This window comes from Phascolarctos cinereus, unplaced genomic scaffold (assembly GCF_003287225.1).
Source record: "Phascolarctos cinereus isolate Bilbo 61053 unplaced genomic scaffold, phaCin_HiC Scaffold_4;HRSCAF=312, whole genome shotgun sequence".
In the NCBI taxonomy this organism is placed as follows: Eukaryota; Metazoa; Chordata; class Mammalia; order Diprotodontia; family Phascolarctidae; genus Phascolarctos; species Phascolarctos cinereus.
Window position 1 is genome coordinate 624970034 of NW_027555847.1, and position 26868 is coordinate 624996901.

Sequence of the window (26868 nt, forward strand, 5' to 3'; positions counted from 1 at the left end):
GGTAAAATGAGTAGTGCAGGATCATGTAGCTAGAACTTGTCAAAGGCAGGACATGAACCCCCATCTTTCAGGCTTCTGGCTGGCCCTACCCATTATGTTACATTGCCTCTTATATCCTCATTCTGAGAATTGGGAAACCATGATTCTGAAAATTCAAGTGAATTGTCCTGTGTGACACATCATTTAGCAGAACCATCTAGCTGAAGCTAGACAGGTTTTTGACTCCAAAATCAATACGCTTTCCACACAACCTCTTGTTGTACAGCTCTGCTTAGAACAGGGGTGGGGAACCTTGTAGCCTCAAGGGCACATGTGGCCCTCTAGGTCCTCAAGTGCAGCCAGTTGATGCAATCTGATTTGGTCAAAGGGCCACACTTGAGGACTAGAGGGCCACATGTGGCCTCGAGGTCACAGGTTTCCCACCTGTGGCCTAGATGATTTCTAAAAACCACTTCCACTTCTAAGTCCCAGAATCTGCTAAATATTCCTTTCATGTGTTCCGCTATGACCTGCCCAACCCCAAGGCCAGGTGCTTTGCAGGGTTCTGGGTTACTGAGCTGAAACACTCATCTTTTGTTTCTGGCAGGCAGAGATAAACTGGCACTGAGCTCGGGCTCCTAGCAGCCTCCCCAAACAGGAAGCTGATGTAGAATATAAATAAAATTAAAAGGGGGCACTTGCTGAAATCCATTAGCCAGCCATCAGTCTCTGGCATTGGGATGGGAGAAGGGATGGATGATATAACAGGCCAAGAAATAACTCTTACTTGGCTGCGTGTTTGGGACTGCTGCTATTTTTGGCTCTGCGATTCCCCGCTCTCGTAATCCATCCTTATTTAGGGCCATCTGTTTTAGGTAGTAATCCCAGTCACCAGGCTGAGACAACGCCTTTCTCTAACAGTCTCACTGTGCTACACATTGGGAGTAACCGAATGCACTTGGCTTTGTTCTGTTCTATTTACTCATTCTGGGCCCAGGGTGGTGCACCTAGTAGGTGCTTAGGACATATTTGTTCAATTGAATTGAATGTCATTTACAATATGTATGGATGATAGAAAGTCCCAAGTTTTATCAACCAACATTTACAAGAACCTGCCTTCCAGTCCTGACTGCTGCTTATAACTTGTGACTTCAACTCTCTGGGCGTCAGTTTCCACAAGTTTAAAATGAAAGAGTTGACTTGGACCTTGAATGTTCCTTATATTTTAATTCCTACAATAATAGGATATTAGATTTAGATCTGGAAGTGACTTCAGAGGTTAATTAGGCCAACCCTCTTATTTTACAGATCAGGAAACTGAGACCCAGAGAAATTAAATGTCTTGCCCAAGGTCATACAGTAGCAGAGGTACCTGTGATTCAAATTCAATAAACATTTATTAGGTGATTACTCTATATAAAACACAGTAATCCTTCCGTCCTGCTTCCAGCTTCCTCCTCTTCAGTTACTTTAAATATATTGTGTATACATTGTGTGTATAATGCATGTGAATGTGTTGTCTCTCCCCCACCTCCCTTGTAGACTATAGACAGGACTTGTCTCATTTTTGTTTTCCTAATTCCAAAGTCTAACAATACCTGGCATAAAACAAGTGCTTAATCAATGCTGGCTTATTGATTAATTGATTGGCCCCTTGTTATGTTTAGGATAAAATACAAATTTCTACATTTGACATTTAAAGCCCTTCCCAGTCTGGCTCTATCCTGTCTTTCCCATCAGTTGCATATTGATTCTCCTTCCACACTGTAGGTTCCAGCCAAACTATTCCATTGGCTGTTCCCAATACACAATGTTGCCTCTACTGTCTGGAATGCTTGCCTTCCTCCCCTTGGCCTCTTCAAGGCTCCATGCCCTTTCTGATTGATTATGTTATGTATATTTTTTATCTGCTAAGAGGAGACTTGATATGATTGGATAAAGAGCTGGCCTTACTGTCAAAAAGACCTGAGTTCCAGTCCCATCCCTATTGTGGTACTAAACAAGTGACTTAATTTCTCAGAGCCCCTGGCAACTGTAAGATTATAAATTGCAAAATAGTTGTCATCTGTATTGGTAAAGGAATTTTCTCGCCAGGAGTTCCCTATGAAATCACAGTCCAGACAAAATGTGTGGGTGTCTTACATATTACTATATGCACCTATAGTGTCCTCTCTCCCCATTAAATGAAATAATATTTATAAAGCACTTTACACAGTGCCTGGTTCTAGGCTATGCTTATTCCCTTCCCCTTTTCCCCAAGAGAAGAAGAAAACTCCTTGTGGGGAAGGTGCTGTTGTTGCATTTTGGTTTTTAGAGTGAATTTAAAAGATGCTTGTTGAATTGAGCATTTACCATTATGGAGGGGCAGAGGAGGGAGGAAGAAGTGGAGCATGTATTAAAGGAATACTATATGGCAGGCACTGTGCTGAGCACTGCATGGATATTCTCTCACATGATCCTCACAATAACCCTGTGAAGTAGGGGCTATTTTTGTTGTTTTTCAGACATTTCAGTTGTGTCTGACTCCTCATGACCTCATTTGGGGTTTTCTTGGCTGGATACTGGAGTGGTTTGCCATTTCCTTCTCCAGCTTATTTTGCAGATGAGGAAACTGAAGCAAACTACGTTAAGTGACTTGCCCAAGATCACACAGCTAGTAACTGTCTGAGGCTAAATTTGAACTGAGGTCTTTTTTTTCTTGACACAAAGCTAGAATGACAGAATCAGGATCCAAAAAGATTTTGATGCCCTGGTAAATTGGGCATGATCAAATTATATTAAATTTAGTAGGGAGATATATAAAATTCTTGTCCTTGAGCTTTAAAAACATCATTTTTACAAGCATAAGATTCACGGGGCATTGTTAAGCAGCAGTTTGTCTGAAAAAGAGTTTGGAGTTTGGGTGGGCTGTATGATAACTATGGGTCAACAATATGAAATGACAGACCAAAAAAAAAATGCAATTGAGACCTTAGGCTGCTTTAAGAGAGGTCTGGTTTTCCAGAACAAGGAAGGGGCAGTCCCTGAACTCTGCCCTGGTCAGATCATGTCTACCTGGAGAATTGTGTTCAATTCTGGACACCCCAGTTTAGGATGGATATTAATAAGCTAAAGAGTCTCCAAAGAAGGAGGACAAGCAGAATGTTGAAGTACCTCTGGGCCAAGCTATACAAAGACTGATGGAAAAATTGGCCCTGTTGGTGCCTCCCACAGAAAGTTATCTTGTACATACATTATTTCACACATTAGAATGTGAGTTCCTTGGGAGCAAGAAGTGCTTAGCACTACACCTTGCATAAATCTGTGGCCCAAGAATGACAGCTATCCAAATGTGCATGAGCTGCCTTGGAAAATAGGAGGTCACTCCCTCCTCCCCCACCTCCAGCTGAATGTTATAGTGTGCATTCGGAGAACCAAGATCTCCTACGTCCCATCCTATTGTTCCTTTTGCTAAGGACGGTGTGGGAGACACCAGTTTGGCTAGTCTAAAGGGTGCGTGCAGAGGAGTAATGGATAATTAAAATGATTGGAGGGATAAACATGTAGCCCTACCCACATACTTTGGACCGCTAAGTGGCGCCATGAATAGAGTGCCTGGCCTGGACTCAGGAAGACTCATCTTCCTGAGTTCAAATCCAAACACAGACATTTACTAGCTGTGTGATCTTGGGTAAATCATTGAACCTCATTTGCCTCAGTTTCCTCATCTGTAAAATGAGCTGGAGAAGGAAATGGCAAACCACTGCAGTATCTTTGCCAAGAAAACCCCAAATGGGGTCACAAAGAGCTGGACACGGCTGAACCACAACACCACGCACATACTTTGAGGAACAAATTCCATGGCTTACTGGGGGCCAGGGGATAGAGTTGTTATCTTATCATAATTGTGCTGGGTTTAGGTTAAGAGGGCCATTTGAGAAATTTGGGACTCATTAAGAGATAGACCAAGCAGAGAGGCCAGACTCTCCCAGACTATTCAAGCCAGACCAGATGTGCGCTGTTGGCAGACCATCCACCAGAGTGAATGAATGACCTCCCTTCCCCAAAGAACTATCAAATTCCTTCCTCAGTTTGTGGGTAGGACTACAGATGGGCTTCTGTATGAGAGCCTGTGAGGAAGAGTAGGATTCTTCCAGCCTGCAAAGGATAAGACAGAGAAGAGGCATAGAGAAAAACATGAAGCTATGAATGTCATGGAAAGGTGAACACCAACTTATAGAAAAGCCCCCTGCCCTGAAACTTGAAGAGATAAATTTAGAACAAATAAGAGGAGGCATTGCTTCATCAAGTGGCAACACACCTCTGGAACAATTCATTATCCTAAGAGGTGACATTGGCAGGAAAGATGGACTATAATAGCTTAAAACTGAACTAAGACTTTTGGGACAACCTCTATAAGAGGATTCTAAAGGGGTTTGGAAAAATTTATGAGTTACAGAGCCAGAGATGACGATGAAAAAAACCTACCTAGTCCTGAAGGTTGTGGTCAGAGAGGATAACCATGCCTTCCCAGGGACTTTCCCTTGGGACTTCTATTGGCAAATGAGTATTGAGTTGCATGAGCCATGAGTCTGACCAATATGGCAACTCCATTGTTCCTATATGCCTATAGATCCCCTCCTTTCCTAAATTCCCATAGCATTTACCCAAGTTCTTGTTACCCTAAGGACTTCCTCCAATGACATAAAACAGATCCTTTTCAGCTTCAAGATTGTGTAGTTCTCTGAAACCCCACAACACCTTAAAAAGTAATCTTTTGAGTAAATGTGGCTAAAAAAAAATCTGATGGCCATCCTTCTAATAATGAACCTTTCTGCACTTAGGCAGGCTTTTCTTGAGATGACAGAGTCCATCATCAAGACTATTTGAAAGCTTGCTATCTTGGGCTTTGCTTCCCTAACCTTTGATAGGGTCATCTCTACACCACTAAGAAGAGAACTTGATGGAGAATATTGCCTTGTACATTGTATTATTGTTTTTTTATGTGTATATGTCTGGCCTCCCTGGCTAGAATATTAAATTCTTGGAGCATAAGAATTACATTTTCCAGAATCAAAGCATTTCAGAGTCAAGAATTTCAGAGGCTACCTATTCCTTTTATAATATCTCCAACAAGTGGTCATTTAGCCTTTGCCTGAAGACCTCTAATGAAGGGGAAATTACTATCCCCCCAGGCTTCATTTCTTTTTGGGTCCCACTCCTGACTTTCTGGACTCTCTGCACTGAGCCCCAGAAGCCTTTTCACCCTGGAAGTTCGTTCCATACCTGTGACCCCTTCCTCTGATTGGTTGGTTCCTCCCGTAATTACCATTTTAAGGAAAGTATCCAAGCCCCTTCCTCTGACTGGTTTTGTTGTTGTTCAGTCATTTTCAGTCATGTCCAACTCTTCACGATCCCATTTGGGGTCTTCTTAGCAAAGATACTGGAGTGGTTTCCCATTTCCTTCTCCAGCTCATTTTACAGATGAAGAACTGAGGCAAACAGGGTGAAGTGACTTTCCCAGAGTCACACAGCTAGTAAGTGCCTGAGTTCGGATTTGAACTCCTGAGGATAAGTCTGCCTCATTCCAAAATCATGAATTTAATATAATTTGATCTTGCCCAATTTACCAGGGCATCAAGATCTTTTTGGATCCAGCTTTTGTGTCAAGAAAGACTTGACACACACACACCCACCCACACCCACCCACACCACACACACACACACACACACACACACACACACACACGCACACCCATCCACACATATAGTAATCCCACCCTGCCACCTAGCTGCCCCTCTGATTGGTTAGTTCCTCCCAAAACCACTATTTTTAAGGAAAATGTCCAAGCCCCTTCCTCTGATTGGTTAGTTCCTCCTGTAACTACCATTTCAAGTAAAGTGCCAAAGCCAGTCATATTTTCTTTCCCCCCCAGAGTCTACTTCTGACTTTCTGGAGTTTCTCCACCATCTCCATCCCTTTGCTTTTCAGCTTTCTTTTAGGTACTGTCTTCTTCCATTAGGATGCAAACTCCTTGAGAACCAGCCATCTGTTGCTGCTTGTACTTGTATTTCTAACACTTAGCCTAGCACATGGCACATACAGAGGGCTTAATAAATGCTTGTTGACTTGACTACAGAGGCAGTCCATTTAATTTTTAGGTATTTCTAATTGCTGCAGTTTTCCCTAGAAAAATGGGAGCATTGTCTCCTTCTATTCCACTGTCCAACAGTGGCTCTTCCAAACATTTGCATCAGTCTTCCAACCTCCCATGGCCTTCCTTCCTCCCAGTCTCTCAGCTAAGAACCTTGCCTCATATTTTACTGAAAAAAAAAATGAGGTTATATGCCATATGCACCCTATTCTCTCCTTTTCACCATCTCTTATCACTCATGTCTTCTGCCACTATCTCCTCCATCACCCCTGTCTCACATAATGAAGTGACCTTACTCCTTACCAAGGCTAACCCTTCTTCTTGTTTAATCAATCCCCCATTTTGTCTCCTTCAACAGATTGTCCTTTCCATCATCTCATCCACCATCTTTCACTCTCCCTGTCTTCTGGCTCATTTCCCACTGCCTACAAACATGCCCATGTCTTCCCTATCCTGAAAAACTCTCACTTTATCCTTCCATCCTTAATATTGTGCTATATTTCCATTGCCCTTTGTAGCTAAATTCCTTGTAAAGGCTGTCTAGAGTAGGTGCCTCCACTTGCCTTCTTGTTACTGTCTTTTTAACCCTTTACAATCTGGCTTCCAACTTTATTATTCCATCCAGACTGCTTTTTCTAGAGTTACTAATAGTCTCTGTTGCCAAATCCAATGGCCTTCTCTCAATCCTCATACTCCTTGACCTCTCTGCACCTCAGATGCTGCTGGTCCCACTTTCCTTCTTGACTACTCTTTTCTGTCTTGGTTTTTCGGTATATCATTCTCTCCTGGTTTTCCTTCTCTGTCTTCTTTACTGGATCCTCCTCCAGAGTATGCCCTCTACAACAGGTATCCGTCAGCATTCTGTCCTGGGGTCTCCTCTCCCTCTATATGATTTCACTTGGTGATCTCATCATCTTCTATGGACTTAATTACCCTCTCTATGCTGATGATTCTCAAATCTACCTTTCCTGCCCCAATCTCTTTACTGACCTTCAATCTTGCATTTCCAACTATCTTTCAGACACCTTCAGCTAGATGTCCAGTAGACATCTTAAGCTCAGTAAGGCTGGTCTTTGACTGGCCAACAATAGGTCCCAGGCCAAGCTCTACTTGGTCATTGTTTGGGCCCTAATTGGCTCAGAATGAATGTAAATATCAGTTTTTTCTGTTTTGGCCAGAAACCCTGAGGGTCTTTACCTCCAGATTTTTTTTTTTCAAGTAGGTAAAGAGACCATTCTCTGCCTCATTCTTATTAATCACTGAATGGCTGTTGCCTCTGTCAAACTGAAACCTGTTGAAGACTTTAGCCTGAAAAGGCCAAGGTCCCCGACTGTATCCTGGGCCATCTCCAGAAGTCCTGATCTATATCTGGCCGTTGGACCCAGATGGCTCCAGAGGAGAAAGTGAGGCTGGTGACTTTGCACAGCCCTCCCTCACTTAAATCTAATTCATTTGCAAGTCATGTCATCACCTCCCTGATGCCATAGTCCTCTTCTAGAACAAGCAATAATCATAAGCTCAATATGTCCAAAACAGAACTCATTATCTTTTCCCCAAACCCTCCACTACTACCTTTCCTATTATTGTAGAGGGCAACACCATCCTCCCAGTCCCTTAGGCTGGCAACCTAGAGGTCATCCATGATTCCTCACTCTCCCTCATCTCCCTTCCCTCGCATCTAATCATTGCCAATGCCTGTTGATTTCACCTTTCTAACATCTCCAGAATATACCACCTTCTCTCCTCTGACACTGCCACCACCCCAGAGCAGGCCTGCATTATCTCATGCCTAGACTATTGCCATAGACTGCTGATGGGTCTGCCTGTCTCAAGTCTCTCCCCACTGCAGTCCATCCTCCCTTCAGTCACCAAAGTGATTTCCCTAAAACTCAGATTTGATCATGTCACCTCTTACTCAGTAAACTCCATTGGCTTCCTATTGCCTCTAGGATAAATACAAAATGCTCTTTGGTATTCAAAGCCCTTCATAATCTAGTCCCCTGACCTTTCTAGTCTTTTTACACCTTCCTCTCCAACTCTTTGATCCACTGACACTGACCTCGTAGCTGTTCCATGAACAAGATACTTCACCTCTCAATTCCAGGCATTTTACTCTCTCCCTTCTCCTCTCCCATTACCAGCCTCCTTGGCTTCAAGTCTCAGCTAAAATCTCACCTTCTGCAGGAAGCCTTTCCCAAACCCTCTTAATTCCAAAGTCTTCTCTTTGCTGATTATTTCTTATTTATCCTGTATATAGTTTGCTTCGTAGATATTTGTTTGCATGTTGTCTCCCCCAAGCTCCTGGAGGGCAGAGATTATCTTTTGCCTTATTTTGTATCCTCAGGATTTAGCACAATGCACTTAAAAATTTATTGACTGATTGATTGATTCTAATTTATATCCAGTACTCTTTTTCTATTCTCTGAGGCCAATGAAAACAAGTATAATTCCCCTTCCTTGTGATAGCCTTTAAAAGACCTGAGGGTAGCTCTTATAGTATACCTCTAAATTATCTCTTCTTAGGCCAATCAGATTAAACATTCAAAGTCATAAATGAATTCTTAGAGAAAAAAGCCCAGGACTAGATGGATTTACAAGTGAAATCTATCAAATACCCAAAGAACAATGGATTCTAATATTATGAAACTTTTTGCAAGAAGAAAAAAAGAAAGGATCTTACTAAATTCCTTCCATGGTACAAATATGGCTTTGAATCTTAAACGAGGATGAGGAAAAAAGCTACAGACCAATGTCCATAATGAGTACTAATGCAGAAATATTGAATAAGAAAAGAGACTATGACAGCATATTAAAAAAGATTATATACTATGACCAGGTTAGATTTTTAATGCAAATGCAGGTGTGGTTCAATAATAGAAAAAACCATAAACATAATAGATAATATTAGTTAGAAACTATAAACATAATAGATAATATTAGTTAAAAACTTTTTTAAATCACATAATTATATAAATTGTAGGAAAAGCTTTTGACAAAGTACAATAGTGATTTCTGTTTTTAAAATGTATTTTAAAAGCGTAGGAATAAATAATGGACCTTTCCTTTCTCTGCTAAGTAGTGTTTATCTAAAACCAAGAGCCAACATTATATGAAATGACTCCTTCAGAAGAAAATCGTGGTGAAGCAAAAAGGAAACAAAATTATCATTTTTTGCATGATGGTCTTCTTAGAGAACTTTAGAGATTTAACTAAAAAATTACTTAAAATAATAACTTCAATAAACTAACATACTTTAAAATAAAGTCATATAAATCATTAGCTGTTTTGTGTATTACCAACAAAATCCAATAGGAAGAAATAGAAAAACAAATTCCATTTAAGCCAACTACAGAATGTGTAAAATATTTGAACACAATTATAAAATACTCTTTAGGGGCAGCTAGGTGGCACAGTGGATAGAGCTCCAGCCTTGGGGTCAGAAAGACCAGAGTTCAAATCTTACCTCATACACTTGGCACTAGCTGTGTGACCCTGGGCAAGTCACTTAACTCTGGTTGCCTCACCAAAAAGCAAAAACAAAACAAAACAAAAAAACCCATTCTTTACATAAAGACAGATGTAAATAAATTGGAGCTATCAGTTGCTTGTGATTGTACTTTGCCAATATAATAAAAATGATAATGCTACTGAAATATATTTATTCAATACCATACCAATCAACTACCAAAGTGTTACTTCATTAAGTTAGGAAAAAAATGACAACATTCATCTGAAGAAACAAAATATTAAGAATCTCAAGGGAACTAGTAGAAAAACATATATAGAAAAAGGAGGCCTATCAGTACCAGATCTCAAAGTATATTACAAAGCATTCATTAATCATTAAAGCTATTTGTTACTGGTAAAAAAAAATTAAAAGGAGTTGATCAATGGAACGGATTAGGTATACAGGATACATATGCAAATGAACATAGGAGCATAGTTTTTGGTAAACCCAAGATTGAACTACTGAAGTAGGATTCATTATTTGACAAAAACTGTTAGGAAAACTGGAAAACAATCTGGCAAAACTTAAGTTTAATGCAACATCTAATATCATATTCCATAGTAAGGTCAAAATGGATACAAGACATAATTATAAAAAGTCATCTCATAAACAAATTAGAAGAGCAGAGAACTATGGATAGAGTTCTTTACCAAACACGAGAGGGGATCAAAAGACACAAAATGGACAATTTTGATTACATAAAATTGGAAAACTTTTGCACGTTTTTAAACAAAATCAATGCAGTTAAAGTTAGAAGAGAAGCAGTTATTTGGGGGAAAAATAGTGGCAGCAAGTTTCTCTGATAAAGGTCTGATAGCCAAGATTTATGTAGAAACTGATTCAAATATATGAAAATGTGAGCCATTGATCAATAGATAAATGGTGAAACAATACATATACACATTTCTCAAAAGAAGAAAAGTAAGCTATTAACAACTTTATCAGGAAACAATGCTCTGAACCATTAATAACAAGAGAAATACAAATTAAAACTCTGAAGTTCTACTTCATACCCATCAAACTGGCAAAGATGACCCCAAAAATGACAAATTTCGAAAGGGCTGTGGAAGAATGATGTCACTAATGTATCCATGGTACACCTATGAAGTGATAGGACTATTCTGAAAAGCAATTTGTAGTGATGCCCAGAAGGTGGCTATACTGGTCATACTCTTTGACCAAGCCCTACCACTACTAGACATATAGCCCATGGGTATTGAAGTAAGAAGGAAAGGATCCACACGTAATGTTCAAAGCAGTACATTTGGTTGGAACCAAGAACTGAAAACTAAAGTAGACTAATTGGAGAATAACTGAACAATCATGATATATGAATGTTAAAGAACAATATTTTGTAAGAAATGATGCAAAGGATGGATTCAGGAAATCTCATCTGAAGGGAAGACTTTTATGCACTGACATAGAGTGAAGTGAGCAGAACCACAACAGTTTATACAAAGACTACATTATTGTAAAGAAAGACTAAAAAACACTGATTGACAGTGATCAAGAGCAATGATCTACCATCGTTCCAGAGGACTGATGACCAAGCATACTTCCTGCTTGTTGACAGAGAGGTGGTGGGCTAGACGTTCAGAAGGAGACATACATTTTCATACATGACCAATATGTGGTTTTGTTTCGCTTTACCATTTGTTACAAGGCAGGTTTTTTTTTTTTAATTGGAGGGCAGTGGTGGCAGAATGGGGGTGGAGGGAGTACAAGAAAAGTCCTTTAACTTTTTGGTGCCCAAGAAACTTGCTAAAAGTCGAAGTTACTGATCTGCATTGATAAAGGGAATTTTTTCATGTAGAGCTTCCTACACCCATGAAATCACAAGTATAGACAGAAAAAAAGGTGTTATTATTAAATACTGAAAGGCAAAGTCTTCAAGCAAATGAAAGTTCTTTATTTTATAATTATATTAAAATGCTGCAGACGGAGAATTATCTTGTATTTCAGTGACTACATTGTCAGGAATCATTGACAAGAAGCTGAAATCCAGCTGAAATTAAACTGTCAGTTTAATGTAGGTGGGGTTTAAATAGGTTATTTTAGAGTCACCAGGAAACTGTGTCTGCATGAAATGAGCACTTCAATTATAAAGTGATTTTCAGTTGTGCAGAGTATGAATCGATGGTGTTGTTTTTCATCCAGTTAACTCCAAAGATTCTTTCCTCACCTTAAAACTCTGGTTCATTCTATGTCACCTTGTTGAATGATGTAACCACAAATCTCCCTGTAGGAAAATGGGCCTCAGAAGCTTTGAGCCTTGGCTGTAACACAATTAGACTTGACTTATCATAGGAAAAAAAATCACCATATTCTATAAAGAGTGGGTATTTCTGGTACCAAAAATATGTGCATTTCTTCTCCCTCCCTTCTTTGTGAAGGTGGGAGACTATGTGTGTGAATGCTATGTAATGTCAGACTTGGATGAGACATTGGCAAGTTTTGCTGAACTATTATTTCTTTCCTTTTTCATTCTAACTACTGGTCCTGCTTCCAGCTCGTCCTGTATACCCATCATCAATTGCTGTAGCCTCTATGGAGAATGGACTTGCCATCCTCATCACTACTACCAGGAAGTACTAACTGAATACCACTGACGAGGCCAAGAACCCAGTGAAAGTCAGTGCTCCTCAGAACCCTGATTCTGTTTCCTCTTCAGTGCCCTCAGCCATTATCCAGGGCATCAGTGTTGGGGAGATGCAGCCTGGATTCTGCGTCTACAAGCACTGCCCCACCCCACCCTCGACTTCTCAATGGCCACAGCTCCCTGAAGACTCGGCTTTGTCAGATGGCTCAATATCAAAAATGCATATGTTTTTATCAGAGGAGATAGCATTAAAACATATAGCGTTACCATCCACTTTGCCACCACACCCTAAGGACCACTGGTCCTGACTTGGAACTGAAACCTCCTAAATGTTTTGTCTTTCTATTAGAACAGGAGCTCCTTGAAAGCATCTCTATCTGCATCCCCAGCACTTAGCAGAGTGTTTTGTACATAGCAAGCACTTAATACATGCTTTTTCATTTATCCTTACTTTGTTATAAGGAAAAGCTCTCTGAGATGGGGAGGGGAGGAATATATTGGGAAAATGAGGTGTTATAAAAAACAAAGATAGCAATTTTTTAAAAATGTACTATGAGTTATATAATGGGGAAAAGCAGATGAGCCTCCTCCCAACCCCAGACTTTGGGACCCTGGGTTGTTTCCACTGGGCCCCATGTGTTCATCCCTGGGGGGGATTGATGCAGCAAACTCTGGGTGGTCCCTCGGTCTCACTCATAACTTCCTGCTGCCTGAGCTGGGAATAGACATTCACTCAGTAGGCCTTTTAAATGGAGTCATTGTACCCTCTAGAGCTCTTCTCTTCTCGCTCTCTTGGAACATGTGTCATGTAACTCTTTTTCTCTGGAACTTTCTGTGAGGGATGGGCCCTGATCCTCACAAAAATGACATCGGCTCATGTGTGGCACCTGGAGCCTGTTACGTGAGCCTAAGTTGGGATGCCAAAGCTATGATTCTCTCTTCTACTTTGAGGCCTGAGCATCAGTCCTGGTACCACTCCCTTAAGAGATGGACTTTTTAGGATTGGCTACCTTGGGAACTCCTGGGACTCTTAATCAGTGCCTCCTACAAAATGGTAAGGAGGTTCCCCCACTGCTCTACTAAGCCATCCACGGTAGTAGGAGTCTAAGCCTGGCCTGGGTTACCAGAAGACTTTTTATCTTGAGGAGGCTCTTCAGAGAGTGCAGTACCAAGGCAGAGGTGAGACACCAATTTACTACAAGTCCCACAAAATGTTTCAGGTTTTGATATTTTAAGCATTAGTTTCCCAAGAAGGTGTAATCATGTTTAAGTCTTTGTCAATGCATGCTTGAGATCCTTTCGCATTTTAAGTATGTTAGTTTTCCTTTTATGGTGGAAGAAATAAATCTCTCCTATACCCGATCTCCTTTGTACATTGAATACCTTTTGCCTCAGTTTTTGGGGAGACCGTAGATGTGAGCCAAATGATTTTCTCTAGGATTTTTGGGTGAGGGTAAGGAGTAAAGAGCAGAGAGTACGGATTGGGGAGGAGGGAAGAGTCTAACACTGTTCTTTTGGGCCCAAACTCTGTCCCAGAACAAAGGGGCACTTTAGTGGGAAAGGGCCAACATCTCAATTCCTCCATCCCCCACCTCTACCCCTGTCTTCCCTACCCCGCTCAGGGCCTGATGGCAGTTCTGTGTCATTACACTCAATAAAAAAAAAAAGTTTTTCTTTGTGCTCCCCTTCATGTAGCTCCCCGTTTGTTCCTTCTACTCCTAGTCCTATGACTGGTTTATACATCTATATCCATCCATCCTGAGCTTTTCTTTTCTTCAGAGGTAACTGTCAGAAGGAACCTGGGAATTCCACATTTTAGTCATTCCTGTAGGGCCTTCTGTGGGGAATGATTATAGGATGAGTGTGGACAGTTTTAGGTAATTATTATAACTGGAATTTGTGTGACTAACCATCTCTGCTACTTACTGCCTATGTGACCTTGGGTAAGTCACCTACCTCTCTGGGCCTCAGTTTCCTCATGAGGTCATGGGACTAACTGGCCTCTGAGATCCCTTCTGGCTGGAGATCTATGATCCTATGACTTTATATTAGAATACTCTAATGTATAGGTTCTTTATGTTTCTGAGTGTCACAGACCCCTTTGGCAGTCTGATGAAGTCTATGGAACAGTTTTCAGAATCCTATTTTTGAATAAATAAATATGAAGGAAATCAATTATATTGATATAAAGTTATAAAAATATAATAAAGACAAGTAAATGGACCCCATGTTGCTCTAGAGGCTCTATGATCTCACTGATGTATTTCCTTCCACAATGTAGATTGCAGCACAATCATGTTCTCCCGTACCTCATGACTCTTATCCAAATCTGTCTCTAAGTTTGCCATAGGGGTTCTATCCTGAAGACCTTCCTTGCTTTCTCTTGTCATTACTAGTGAAAGAAGCTAACCGTCCATCAATCATCCTTCACTCTTGACACAGAACCAGCCCATCTTCTTTTTCTCTCATGCATTTCTTTGATGATATTCTTTACAGCTGCTGTCCTTCATAACTCCTTCTTGGCAATACATCACCCTCTCATGCCTATCACATACCTCTATTGTCCTTTGAGCGACCTTCACTTACAGGGACAGCTAGGTGGTGCAGTGGATAGGGTGCTGGGGCTAGAGTCAAAAAAGACTCATCTTCCTGAGTTCAAATCTGCCCTCAAATACTAGCTGTGTGACCCTGGGCAAGTCATTTAACTCTGTTTACCTCTGTTTCCTCATCTGTAAAAAAATCATCTGGAGAAGGAAATGGCAAACCACTCTAGTATCTTTGCCAAGAAAACCCCAAATGGGGCCACAAAGAGTCAGACATGACTGAAAATTACTGAGCAACAATTACAGTACTTTTGAAGCATAGGTTATAGTGATCCACAACTCACTGAGAAGAATATTAGTATTTTTAAAAGAGGTCTTTGTTGGAATTATGCTAAGAAAGGGATAATGTCCATACCTTTTGACTCAACAATCCCTTGGCTAGACATAGACCCCGAGGAGGTAAAAGATAGGAAGAAAGTTTCAACATACACCAAAATACTCACAGTAGCACTTTTTGTAGTTGCAAAGAACTGGAAACAAAACAGATGCCCATCTATTGAGGAATGGTGAAACCAGCTGTGGTCCAATAACATAACAGAATATTGCTGCGACTTGACTTTTGTCCTGCCACGAACTTGGATGACTCTGGAAGAGAGAGTGAGGCTGACGACTTTGTGTCTCACTTAAATCCAATTCATGCACAAGTCAAGACATTACTCTGTGATGTCATTGGTCCTCTTCAGAATGAAGGACAAACAACAAAAATATTGCTGCCCTGTGAGAAAAGAAGAATACTGAGAAGCATGATGAGATTTTAGGTGAAATATTGCCAAACAGGGTAAGCAAATCAGAAGAACAAAATACACAATGACTACAATAATGTGAATGACAAGTAAAAAAAAAACCCAACCCACAACTGTAACTGAAAACTGAATGCTATGTAATTATAGTGATCAAACCAAACCCTCCAAAGAAGAGGGGAGAACATGTACCTCCCCACCATCTTTGCAGAGGTGGTAGGCTGTGGGTGTGGAACGCCGCATATGCTACCAAACTTGGATGTATTGGTTAGTGGTGCCCAACTGCTCTTCTTTCTCTCCTTATAGTCTAGTCTTTGTCTTAAAGGATGGCTCTCTGGGGAACAGGCAGAGGAAATAGATTTGAAAAGGAGTTGACATAAAAAATGTCAATAACATAAAATGGGCCTTTGTTTCATGAAGAAATTTGGTACATGATCCAAACGTATGGTTTTCTTTGCCCAGCATAAGCACGTTGTTCTTCTTGCTTGAGGGCTTCATGCCAAAGTGTTATGGGTCCAATCTGGAAATGAGTGAAAAGAAACAGAATGGTGTAGAAAGGTCCTCTGGGTTTGAAGGCCTGGATTCAAATGCTGCCTCAGACACTTATTGGCAGTGCAACCCTGGGCAAGTCACTTAACTTAAAAGGAATATGCTTCATTTCCACATTTGTTAAATGATGGAGTTGGACTACATAGCCTTTAGGGCCCCTTCTAGTTTTGGACCTCTAAATTTATAAATACCCGGAGGAAAGGTTGTTGTCACTGTAGTTCAGTCATTCAGTCACGTCTGACTCTTTGTGAGTCCAAGGACTATAGCACACCCATGCTGCCCATGGGGGTTTCTTGGCAAAAATAGTGGAGTGGTTTGTCATTTCCTTCTCTGGTGGATTAAAGCAGAGGTTAAGTGACATGCTCAGGGTCACACAACTAGTAAGTGTCTGAGGCTAGATTTGAATTCGGGTCTTTCTGACTCTAGGCCCAGGGCTCTATCTGCTGAGCCACCTACCTGTCTCCAGAGGAAAGGTATGTGTATGTAAATGTCAAAATTTCTTCTAACACTGTCCCCTTGATTTCAGAGCATTATTTAGGGCTTCAATTCAGTCAAACATATGGTGTCAAAGAACAATAATTTCTGCACTGAATACAACAACAGTGAATTAGGTATTACTATAAGAATCTTAACTTTGAACTATATATTTACAACCTGATAACTTTAATTAGATTATGTATTTCTTTTTGGTTTTGTTTCCTCTTGGAAATTATAAGTGCACATGTGAAGTCAGAGAATCACAGCACTGCCTAATTAGAAGGAACCTCAGAGGTCATCTAGTCCAAAGCATGAAACCCTGTCCAGCTTCAATTTGTAGACTTCCAGTAACAGGGAACTTGGTGCATTTCCAGGCAGTCCCATAGCTGGCTTGTCTGTGGCCCACTGCTAGTTTTATTTATAGCAAGAATGTCAGTATTGATGTGGCTCTTCTGGTGTGCCAACTCAGTCAATAGAAAAAGATTATGCATTAAGAATAGCAACATCTATCCAATTAAATCTATCCAGTTAAAAAAATAATTATGTCTAATTCTGAGGGATTTTTCCCTAAACCTGTATCTCTTTGGGATACTGAGTTAGGAAGATCTAAATGTGGTGGCTCCCTTCTCATCACCCACGAAAATGAATGACTGTAGAAGTACCTGTTGATGAATTCTATTTCTGTTTGTTGCTCTTCTTCAGGTTTCATCCACAAATGCTATTGGGATGGCCCTGGCTTAGGTATATCACAATTCATGTTTTCCGCAGATTTTTTTCCCCTCAGCTTTTTAAAAAAAACTGTTTTATAATACTACTCATAGTCTTCCATGATCATCTTCCAAAATGTTTGGAAAATGAACTTGGACTCCAAATCAGTGTTTCCCTGAACTGCCATGTTTCTTTGGCAAGTAGTTTGAGCTTTTGCTAGATACGGGCAGTTTTAGGGCTTTGGGGACCTCCTTGTTATGGTAGTTGTGCCGCATCAGTCAAATTCCTCTAAGAAGTGATTATAGAGATAAGAGACTTTACTTTGTTCTTTTTTTTTAAAATCAGCTGACTTAAATTGGTCAAGGTAGGGCGTCTATATTCAAATATAGGCGATGCCTTCCTTTAATCTTCATCCTTTCTTCTGGTTTGGTTTTACTTTAACCTTTAATCTAACTAACTGCTGATCAGACAGCCAATTTTGCTGTGTTTGATGTATAAGCAGGCATTTCCTGTCTGAGATGAAGTCAGTTTCTGTTTTTATGATGTTGTTTGATGCCCACGTGTCCGGTATCTTTTGAGCCTTTTTCTTAAAAGAAAGATTTAACAATACACAGGTATGATGCTTCTAAGTAGCATATAAATCCTCAACCACTTTCATTTCTTGATTCGGACCACATTTTCTAACAGTTTTCATTGTCCTCTCCTACATCCAATTTCTCATTAAAATCACTGAGTATTAAGGTATGTGTTGACTAAGATAGGAAGATCTTGCCAAGTTCTTCACCTAATTTCTCTATTTCTTCATCCTCTGTAATGGATGTTGGCTCATAAGCTGTAATTATTTTCATGATGACCTGTTCATTTACACTCATCCTGTGCACTGCTAAGTGAGCTAATCAAGTGTCCCATGAAATAGTATTTCTTATTATTTTTGGTTATATTAGGAAACCAACTCAGCTGACTCAATTCAAATCAATACAACAAACTTTTATTAAGCACTTTCTACACTATATCTGCCATTTCACTTTCTTCCCTGCAGAAGTAGAATGGGGCTGGTTACATAGGACAGAAGACCATTTTATATTTTTATCCATTTTATGAGTCATCAGAGCAAAAAAAAAAGAAAGAAAGAAAGAAAGAAAGAGAAAGAAAGAAAGAAAGAAAGAAAGAAAGAAAGAAAGAAAGAAAGAAAGAAAGAAAGAAAGAAAGAAAATCAATGTTCTGGTGGCCAACCTTTTTAGAGTTGCTGCTCTGGTCTTCAACTGCAGACACAAAGTCTGTCTGTCACCTGGCCCATTCTTCAAAGTTTTCTAACTTGGTAGAACCTGCAAGAGCTTGCAGAATCCCTCATAGTCATACACTGATGTTTCATCACATTGTGGCAGTGACCCAAGGTTCTCAAGGGCTATGCCAACAATAGGAATGGAAACACCCCTTCTTAAATTGCAGTAATGAGAACTGGACACAATATTCCACATGTGGGAGGAAGAGAAAATAGCCAAAAGACTAATACCTCCCTTGTTCTGGTAATTAAACTTCTGTTAATGGCAGAACAGGGGCTTTTTGTTGTTCACTCGTTTCAGTCATGTCTGACTCTTTATGGCCCCATTTAGGGTTTTCTCGGCCAAAGAAACTAGAGTGGTTTGCCATTTCTTTTTCCAGCTCATTTTACAGAAGAGGAGACTGAGGCAAACAGGGTTACGTGACTTGCACAGGGTCATAGAGCTAGAAAATGTCTGAGGACAGATTTGAACTCAGGTCTTCCTCACTCCAAGCTTGGCACTCTATCCATTGCACCACCCAGCTGCCCATATATGGTCAGGTGGTTCAAAAAAAAATCACAATTTTTAGATGATAAAAACATTAACTGTTGGTAATCTAATATAGCATTAACTTTTTTTGACTCTCCAATCAAACTGTTGTCTCATATTGTACATGTAGATCACTAAAACCCCTGAGGTTTTTCTTGAAATAAACTGTTTTGTAGATCTAGCTCTCCAACTTGCACACTTGATGCAATTGACTTTTTGAACCTAAGGGCAGAACTTTATTTTTACTTTACTCCTATTGAATTTCATCATGTTAGTTTCTGCCCAGCAGTCTAGCTTGTCACAGTCTTTTTTAATGCTAGATTCTGTTATTCAATGTGTTTAGCTATCCCTCCCAGATTTGTGCTACTGACTTTGTTCAAATCATTGATAAAAGTGTTGAACTGAAAAGACCTGTGTTGGTAAAGGGAGTTCCCACACTTAACATGTCACGAGCCCTAGATGTATCATCCTGTATAAACTTGCCTGTGGTTTCTAATCTTTAAAATGGTAATTTGGGGGCAGCTAGGTGGCACGGTGGATAGAGCACTGGCCCTGAAGTCAGGAGGACCTGAGTTCAAATCCAGTCTCAGACCAAACTCTTGACACTTACTAGCTGTGTGACCCTGGGCAAGTCACTTAACCCCAGTTGCCTTTAAAAAAACAACAACTAAACAAAACAAATAAAATAGTAACTTGACAGAAAGGCCATTTGTTGAACTTACTTTTGACAATTTGCCTTATCAAAGGGTATGAAAGAATTACCACAAAAGTCATGAGGGGGCTTAATGAGAGTATGGCTATTGGAAGGATGAAATGCAATAGTATATGTAAAGCACCAAATAAATGTCAGCTATTCTAAGCTATTAAACATTAAATCAGAAAGGTAGCACATTACATCTCCTAGGTATTTTTATTTGATCATTTCCACACTGATACTCTTTGTATATCCTAAAGTTAGATTCAGAAAGTCAGAAAGAACCTCTAAGACAGGGTTTCTTAATCTTTTTTTTTTATGTCAGGGGCCCCTTTGGCAGTCTGGTGAAGCCCCTTCTTAGAATAATGGTTTTAAACACATTTTTAAAAAAGTGGTTACAAAGGAAAATAATTATATTGAAATGCAATTATGAAAATATTAAATGTTCCCAGTTCAAGGATCCATTAAAATGTATCCATAGAGCCCTTAGGGTTAAGAACTCCTGCACTAAGATATCTTCCTGGTGTCCTTAAAATGCATTTTCCCATTAAAAAGGCAATTAGCCGTGGTGGTTCTATTTATTTTATGGTTCAATTGCATTACTGGGTGAGAGTGAGGAAACAGGGTATAGTCATGGAATGAGCACCTCAGTTCAAATATTCCCCCTGTTCTTAATATCTGTGTGACCTTGTGAAAATCTCCTTTCCTATCTGGCTTTTGTTTGTCCTGTCTAGAAGATGAGGGAGTTGGACAAGATGCCCTCTAAGGTTTCTTGGGATTCTAAAATCCTGGTTATACAGAAAGCTGACCTAGGAACTTAACAGTTATTTCTCACTTTTTTTTTAAAGGGAAAATATGTTCCCCTTTCCAAATAACCAACTTAAAAATGAGCTTTTCCAACTCCAAAGTTCTCTTCCCTCCTGCTGCCCTTAGACAGATTTCCTTGGAACCCTTCCAGGCAGACAAACTCTGGAGGAGGATTTTCAGAGAATAACAATCTGTAACTTCCCTTGACATTCCATTCCATTTCTTGGCAACCTTTACTGTAGGGAAGTTCTTCCTTATATCAAACCGGATTCCCTTCTCCTGTCATCTGCCCCCCCCCATTTCCTCCTCTCTTTCCTGTGTGGGGTCTTTATTCCTGCCAAGTAAGCAAGTTAAAAGGAAACAAAGGGAGGTGACATTCTGTTGGTAAGATTCTCCTCTAGGTGAGAAAGCTATTATGAAGGGATTTGGGGACTGGGGGCCAGGATGTGGAGGGTTCAGATAGGTGAAAGTCAAAACTATTATAAAATACATTTGTATGAAAAATTAAATATTTTTTTTAACTCTATGGCATGCAGAAGGCCTATGATTGTCTTAGATGTAGGACCACCTTCCACCAGGGCAGGTTGTCTATTCAATTCAACATTTTTATCAAGAATTTTTATTTTATAAAGTCACAAACATTTTATACATTCAGAGAACTGCTGAAGGCTTTCCTTGGTTAAGTGGTCACCCTTAATCTATTGTACAGGTGCCATTCAAACTCAGGTCTTCCTTTTTCTAGGAGGTCCATCCTCCCCCCCCCCTCCACTAAACACACTGCAGATCAACTTGAGATACCTGAGTCAAAGGCCTATGAAATTAATGAATATTTATTGAGTGCCTATTCTGTGGCTGCTAGATGTGAGACGTGGATGGGATATAAAGAAGGTAAACAAAACATTAGAGCTGGAATTTTCCATCCAAAAAAACAGAGAAGGAAAAAGGCACCTATTTGTGCTCAGAACCCCTTTCCCCCTTCCCCCTTCTCCCTCCCCCCCTAGAATGTAAATACCTAGAAGGTAGAGACATTTTCCATTTTTTTTTTTGTCTTTGGATCCTCAGCTCCTCACATAGGTCTTGGAACGTAGATGGCTCTTCATAAATGTTTGTTGAATTGCCTGAGAGCACACAGCCAAGCTAGAGGCAGAGTTCAGACTGGAAGAAACCTAGACTCTGCTCTGCAGGAGCTTACAGTTCAGTGGTGATTGTTCCACCCAAGCATATCAAAAAGTTAACAATAAATAAGGCAGCACTGGGTAAGAGCCAAATGTGTCGGCTAGGCTAGATAATTCTTAGCTTTTTTTTTTTCATTTTCTTGAGGGAAACCAACAGCACTGATATGCTCAGCGTGCCACCCACAGTTTGGCAGGAAGGTCAGTTCATTCCATAGTGGCCTATGGGGGATGCCCAGCCTGGGAGGTCGACTCTCAGCTTAACCTGCTGCCAAATCCAATTCCAAGGTCCCTTCTCTCCATCTGATGTTTCCCTGTGGTGACTTTCCCTTCATTACCAGTGCCTGAATGTTATACATCTTTCATTTAATTAAACTTACATATGCTGATGGTGGGGCAGCTAGGTGGCACAGTGGATAGAGTGCCAGGCTTGGAGTCAGGAAGACTTATCATCCTGAATTCAAATCTAGCCTCAGACATTTACTAGCCGTGTGAACCTGGGCAAGTCACTTAACCTTGTTTGCCTCAGTTTCCTCATTTGTCAAATGAGTTGGAGAAGGAAATGGCAAGCCACTCGAGTATCTTTGCCAAGAAAACCCCAAATGAGGTCACACAGGTGCTTATAGCATGTAGTAGGTGCTTAATAAATGCTTGTTCCTTTCCCTTTCCTTTCCCTACCTTTGTACTTCCAGGTTCAGGCCAGACTTAGAATAATTCAAATCTAATAAACTTTTATTAGGTATTTTCTTTGGGCAGGGTACTCTGCCAGTGCTGGGAATACAAAGGTGATGAAAGACACAGTTTCTGCCCTGAGGGAGCTTTCAGTCTACAGGACATAGGTGAGGGTGTGATATCTGTTAGAAGAAATTAATAAACAGGGCCCTATAACTAACCCTAGTGCATTTTAGAATATGATAAGCCTAAGGAGAGCTTTTAGGAACATCAGCTTCATACATAGGGACTTGTGACCTCTGGCACAGACCTGAGAAGAGGAAAGGACTCAGGAGAGATTGGTAAGCTTTTGCTGATCTTGGGACCCACTAAGACCCTCCAGCCCACTTCTTGGGACACCACCCAAAGAAACAAAGGAAAAGCATCCCTGGAAACTGGATTCCCCGAATTGTACCGCTCTGCCACTTAGAGGTCTCTCTTGGGTCTCCTGACAGCACCGTCAGCTCCGCTCTTTGAGGGCCAATTACAAAAAAAAAAAAAGGTCTGGTATACCGCCTCCCCCCTCCCCCCCCCCGTCAGAACACTCAGCGCTTTTGTGCAGTCTGTCCCCCTACCCGAACACAATCCCTCTTCGCGTCTATCTCTTAAGACTCAGTTTTCTTCAAAGCTCAGCTTAAGCACCACTTTCTACAGAAAGGTTTTCCTGATCCCCCAACTCTTACTGCCTTCCCCTTGCCCCAAAATCTTGTAAATTTTTTTGCATAAACTTTCATGTGTAAATCTCGTTGTTTCTGCCCCACCAAGGTTTTCTAATCTCCTTGAGGGGAGGGACTACTTTTTTTTTGTTTGTGAACCCAGTGGCCAAGAACCTAGCGCACGAGCAAGGGAAAAATGTTTGTTGATTGATGGATTGATTCATTGCTAGGCTAGCTAGGCAGCATCAGAGAGGCAAAAGTCCACATCAGGGTTATTGGCCACAGTTGCTGACTTCCTCTTCCTTAGCTCAATCGCCCAAACTTCCTGTCTGAGGAAGAACCAGGGACAATCCCCCTGAGGGAGGGGATGGAGCTGCCCTGGCTCTTGGGAATGCAGAGCAGAGATTCTCACACCAACTTTTCTCCTCTAGAGCACATGATTAATCCAGCTATGCCTCTGGCCTGCGATTTACTCATGGAGGCTCACACCTGGCTTCTGAATCACCTGCTGTAGGGCAGTGCCACGATGGACCACTATTCTGACTTGTTCGAATTGGGTAATGCTGTGGGTGACAGGAAGCCAGCTCACGGTGTGGAGCAGACTATATATTTGGCTCTGGGTTGACGGGTCATCTTAAACCAGACTCTGGGGCATATTTTAGGTGTGATGCTCATCAAGTCTGCTTTGGGTTTCTTTTGGGTTCCCACGGTGATAGGTCTTTTTTTAGGCTGGGGAGATATTTTAATGCTGTCAGTCTCATAACTGACCAGTAGCTTCCTGAGCTCAGCCTCTGAGGCACCAAGATGCCTCATCCTCAAAGCATCAGACTGATTGAATTACTCAAGAAAAATCAGAGCTGTTAATTGTTCTACTAATCCTTATGGGGCCAAACAGTTTCTGCCCTGGGTTTTTTTTTTTCCTTTCAGCATGAGGCATGGCATGAAGTGAGGATTTTTACTTTTTGTTGTTGTTTGTTTTTTTGTCCCAGCTCTTCCCTGTCCAGCCATCCCTGCTGGGACTAGGGAGTTTTGGAGAAGTCTTGAATCTTTAATTTAGGCAAACGATACACAGGTATGAAAGCTGAGCTTGTCTCTCATTTAGGGGGAGGCAATAAAGCCACTGCTCCTTCTTGGGAAGATCGATTTACTTTTTCATGTCCTTTTCTAATATGCCCCCTTCCCCAGTATTCAATGATCCTCTAACTCCTTTAAATTTCAGAAGAATGTGAGCTGTTTGCTCCTAGAATATAAGTAGGAATGTACTGGTAAATGTTTAAACAACAAGCCCTCTGAAAATCTGCAAGGCATACTTTTTTAAGTTAAATCTGTTGGGTTTTGGTTTTGGTTTTGGTTTTTGTTTTTTGCATTTTCTCTGATACTTTATCGAGTCCAAACTCTCAACAAAATAAAAAAAAATCAACCCCTGACTTGTTTCACTTGCTGATCTCCAAGGTGTAAATGCTCACACTGGAAACTTTGAAATGGGTTCCAGCTACTTCAGGCTGGTCCAGCACGCGTCTGGGGGCAAAAGAATACACAGAGATTTGCAAGGGGAAGATCTGAGTTTCAGTCCCAGCCCCTAGTGCTTGGTAGCCTGAGTGACATTCTAGAAAGTCGCTTCCTCTCTCGGGGGCCTTGGATTCTTCATCTTTGCAATGAAGGGGTTAGGAGAGATGGTCTCCGAGGTCCCTTCCAGTTCTAGACCTTTTTTTTTGACACAGGCTCCTAGCCACTCTATCTTCCATGATACTGGTGGTTCAGGGGGTAAAGGCACTGGGCTGGGAGAGAGGAGACCCAGATTCTAGTCTCCACTTTGCCATGACATTGCCATGTGATTTGAGACTAGTCACATAACCTTTCTGGCCTCATTTTTCTTATTTGTGAAATGATGTTGAATAGGATAGATTCTTAGATCTCTTCGACTTGAACAGTCTATGTAAATGGCCATATTAGTTTGAAAAGAAACTGCCCCAGAATATAGGCCACTTTCCCAAAATGAATATGGTAGGAAAGATGTTGGAATGTCTGGGTTCAAATCCTCCCACTGACATTACTCTTGTGATCTTAGACAAGTCACTTAACCTGAGCTACAGTCTCCTCATTTGTAAAATGGGGAGCTTAATACTTACAATATCTGCCTCCCAGGGATGCTGCACAGAAAGGACTTCGTGAATCTTAAAATGCCATGGGAATATAAACAAATATTTTCTACTTGAAAAGGGAAAGATACTGGCTTGCTGCCAAAAAAAAGTGATAATTAGACACTTTAAGTTTTTATACAAGTTAGATTTGAAGGGAGGAGCAACATGGCTGAATGGATATGAAGCCAGCTTTGGAATCAGAAGACTTGAGTTCAAATCTTGCCTTTGACATAGCTATGTGACCATAGACAAACCACTTAACTGCTCAATGCCCCCAGGTATTGTTCTAAGCTGTACATTACAGATAAACTTCAAGGGTCCAGGGATTGTTACCTAAAGGCAGTTCCCTACACTGATGAAATTATAGATCTGGACCATCCCTCCTTCCAGCCAACCTCCACCAAAAATGTTTGGAGGGAGAAAATGGAGTTATCGTTAAATTGAGTGGTATTTAGGCAAGAATCGAAGCACGAGGTTAAGAGCCAGAAGTAGATATCAGGAAGTCAAGTACCAGCTAATTCAAAGGTTATAATAAAAACCTGTAGTGCAGAAGACGTCAGGTTACAACCTACTGTCATAAAGTGATCCTAACCAGGAAATCTCAAAAGAAGTGACAGAAGTTAAGAAATAACAGATCAGCTGAGGTGATGAATATCTGACTACAATTCCAAAAATATTTGAATGACTACCTCGTGCAAGGCACCATGTTTGGGGTCATGGGAATATAAGAGATGAATGAGACACAGTCCCTGCCCTCAGTGAGCTTATAGTCCAATAGGAGGATTGAAATGTACACGAGTCAGGAGAGGTAGTATGGTATAGTGGATAGGCTGTAGGAAGGAAGACTTGGGTTCGAATGTTGCCTCAAACGTATACTTGCTGCGTGACTTTGTGCAAGTCACCTAATCTCAATTCAGTCATATTTCAGTTGTGTCTGATTCTTCATGACCCTATTTGGGGTTTTCTTAAGAATGATACTGGGGTGGTTTGCCATGTCCTTCCCCAGTTCATTTTGTAGATGAGGAAACTGAGGAAAACAGGGTTAAGTAACTTGGCCCGAGGTCATACAGCTAGTGAGTGTCTGAGACCTAAAATAAATCAAATGTTTTACTGAAATTCAGATAAAACATATCCCGACTTTTTCAGTCTAGTAATCCTACCAAAAAAAAAAAGGAAATGTGGTTAGTCTGGCTTAGTGTCTAATGAAATAATGCACACAAAATACGCCTGTAACCACGAATTACAGTCTATATTTAGAAAATGTCTCTCATTTTTTAAAAAGCACTTTAGAAAGGATTTGTCATGGGTTCACTAAGAAGTAATTATTTATTGATTGTAAGATCCTATTATTTTAATGGAATGTTAATTTAAATAGTAATAATGATTTTAGCAATAAATATAATATAATAAATCAAATACTTTTAAAAATAATTTCATTTTAATTATTAGTATTTAATAATAATTTATACTATTAATTTTATTATTAGTAAGTAGCATTTGATGATTATTGGTATTTAATAATAATTTAAAGAATTATTTTTAACAATGATAATGATTCACTCATTCTCAGTGAATCCAT

General features: G+C 40.4%; 1 long non-coding RNA gene across 4 annotated transcripts in view; it reads right to left on the bottom strand.

Moving 5' to 3' along the window:
* LOC110193300 (uncharacterized) overlaps positions 1 to 26868 on the bottom strand; it is a 100553-nt gene that overhangs the window by 30282 nt on the left and 43403 nt on the right. For 3 of the 4 annotated variants that reach the window (XR_013486319.1, XR_013486318.1, XR_013486321.1), the window contains exon 4: positions 15267 to 15408. This is a non-coding gene — a long non-coding RNA (uncharacterized LOC110193300). Of the gene's footprint in view, positions 1 to 10286; positions 11898 to 15266; positions 15409 to 26868 lie in introns of those variants that run through there. The other variant, XR_013486320.1, reaches the window with a different exon arrangement.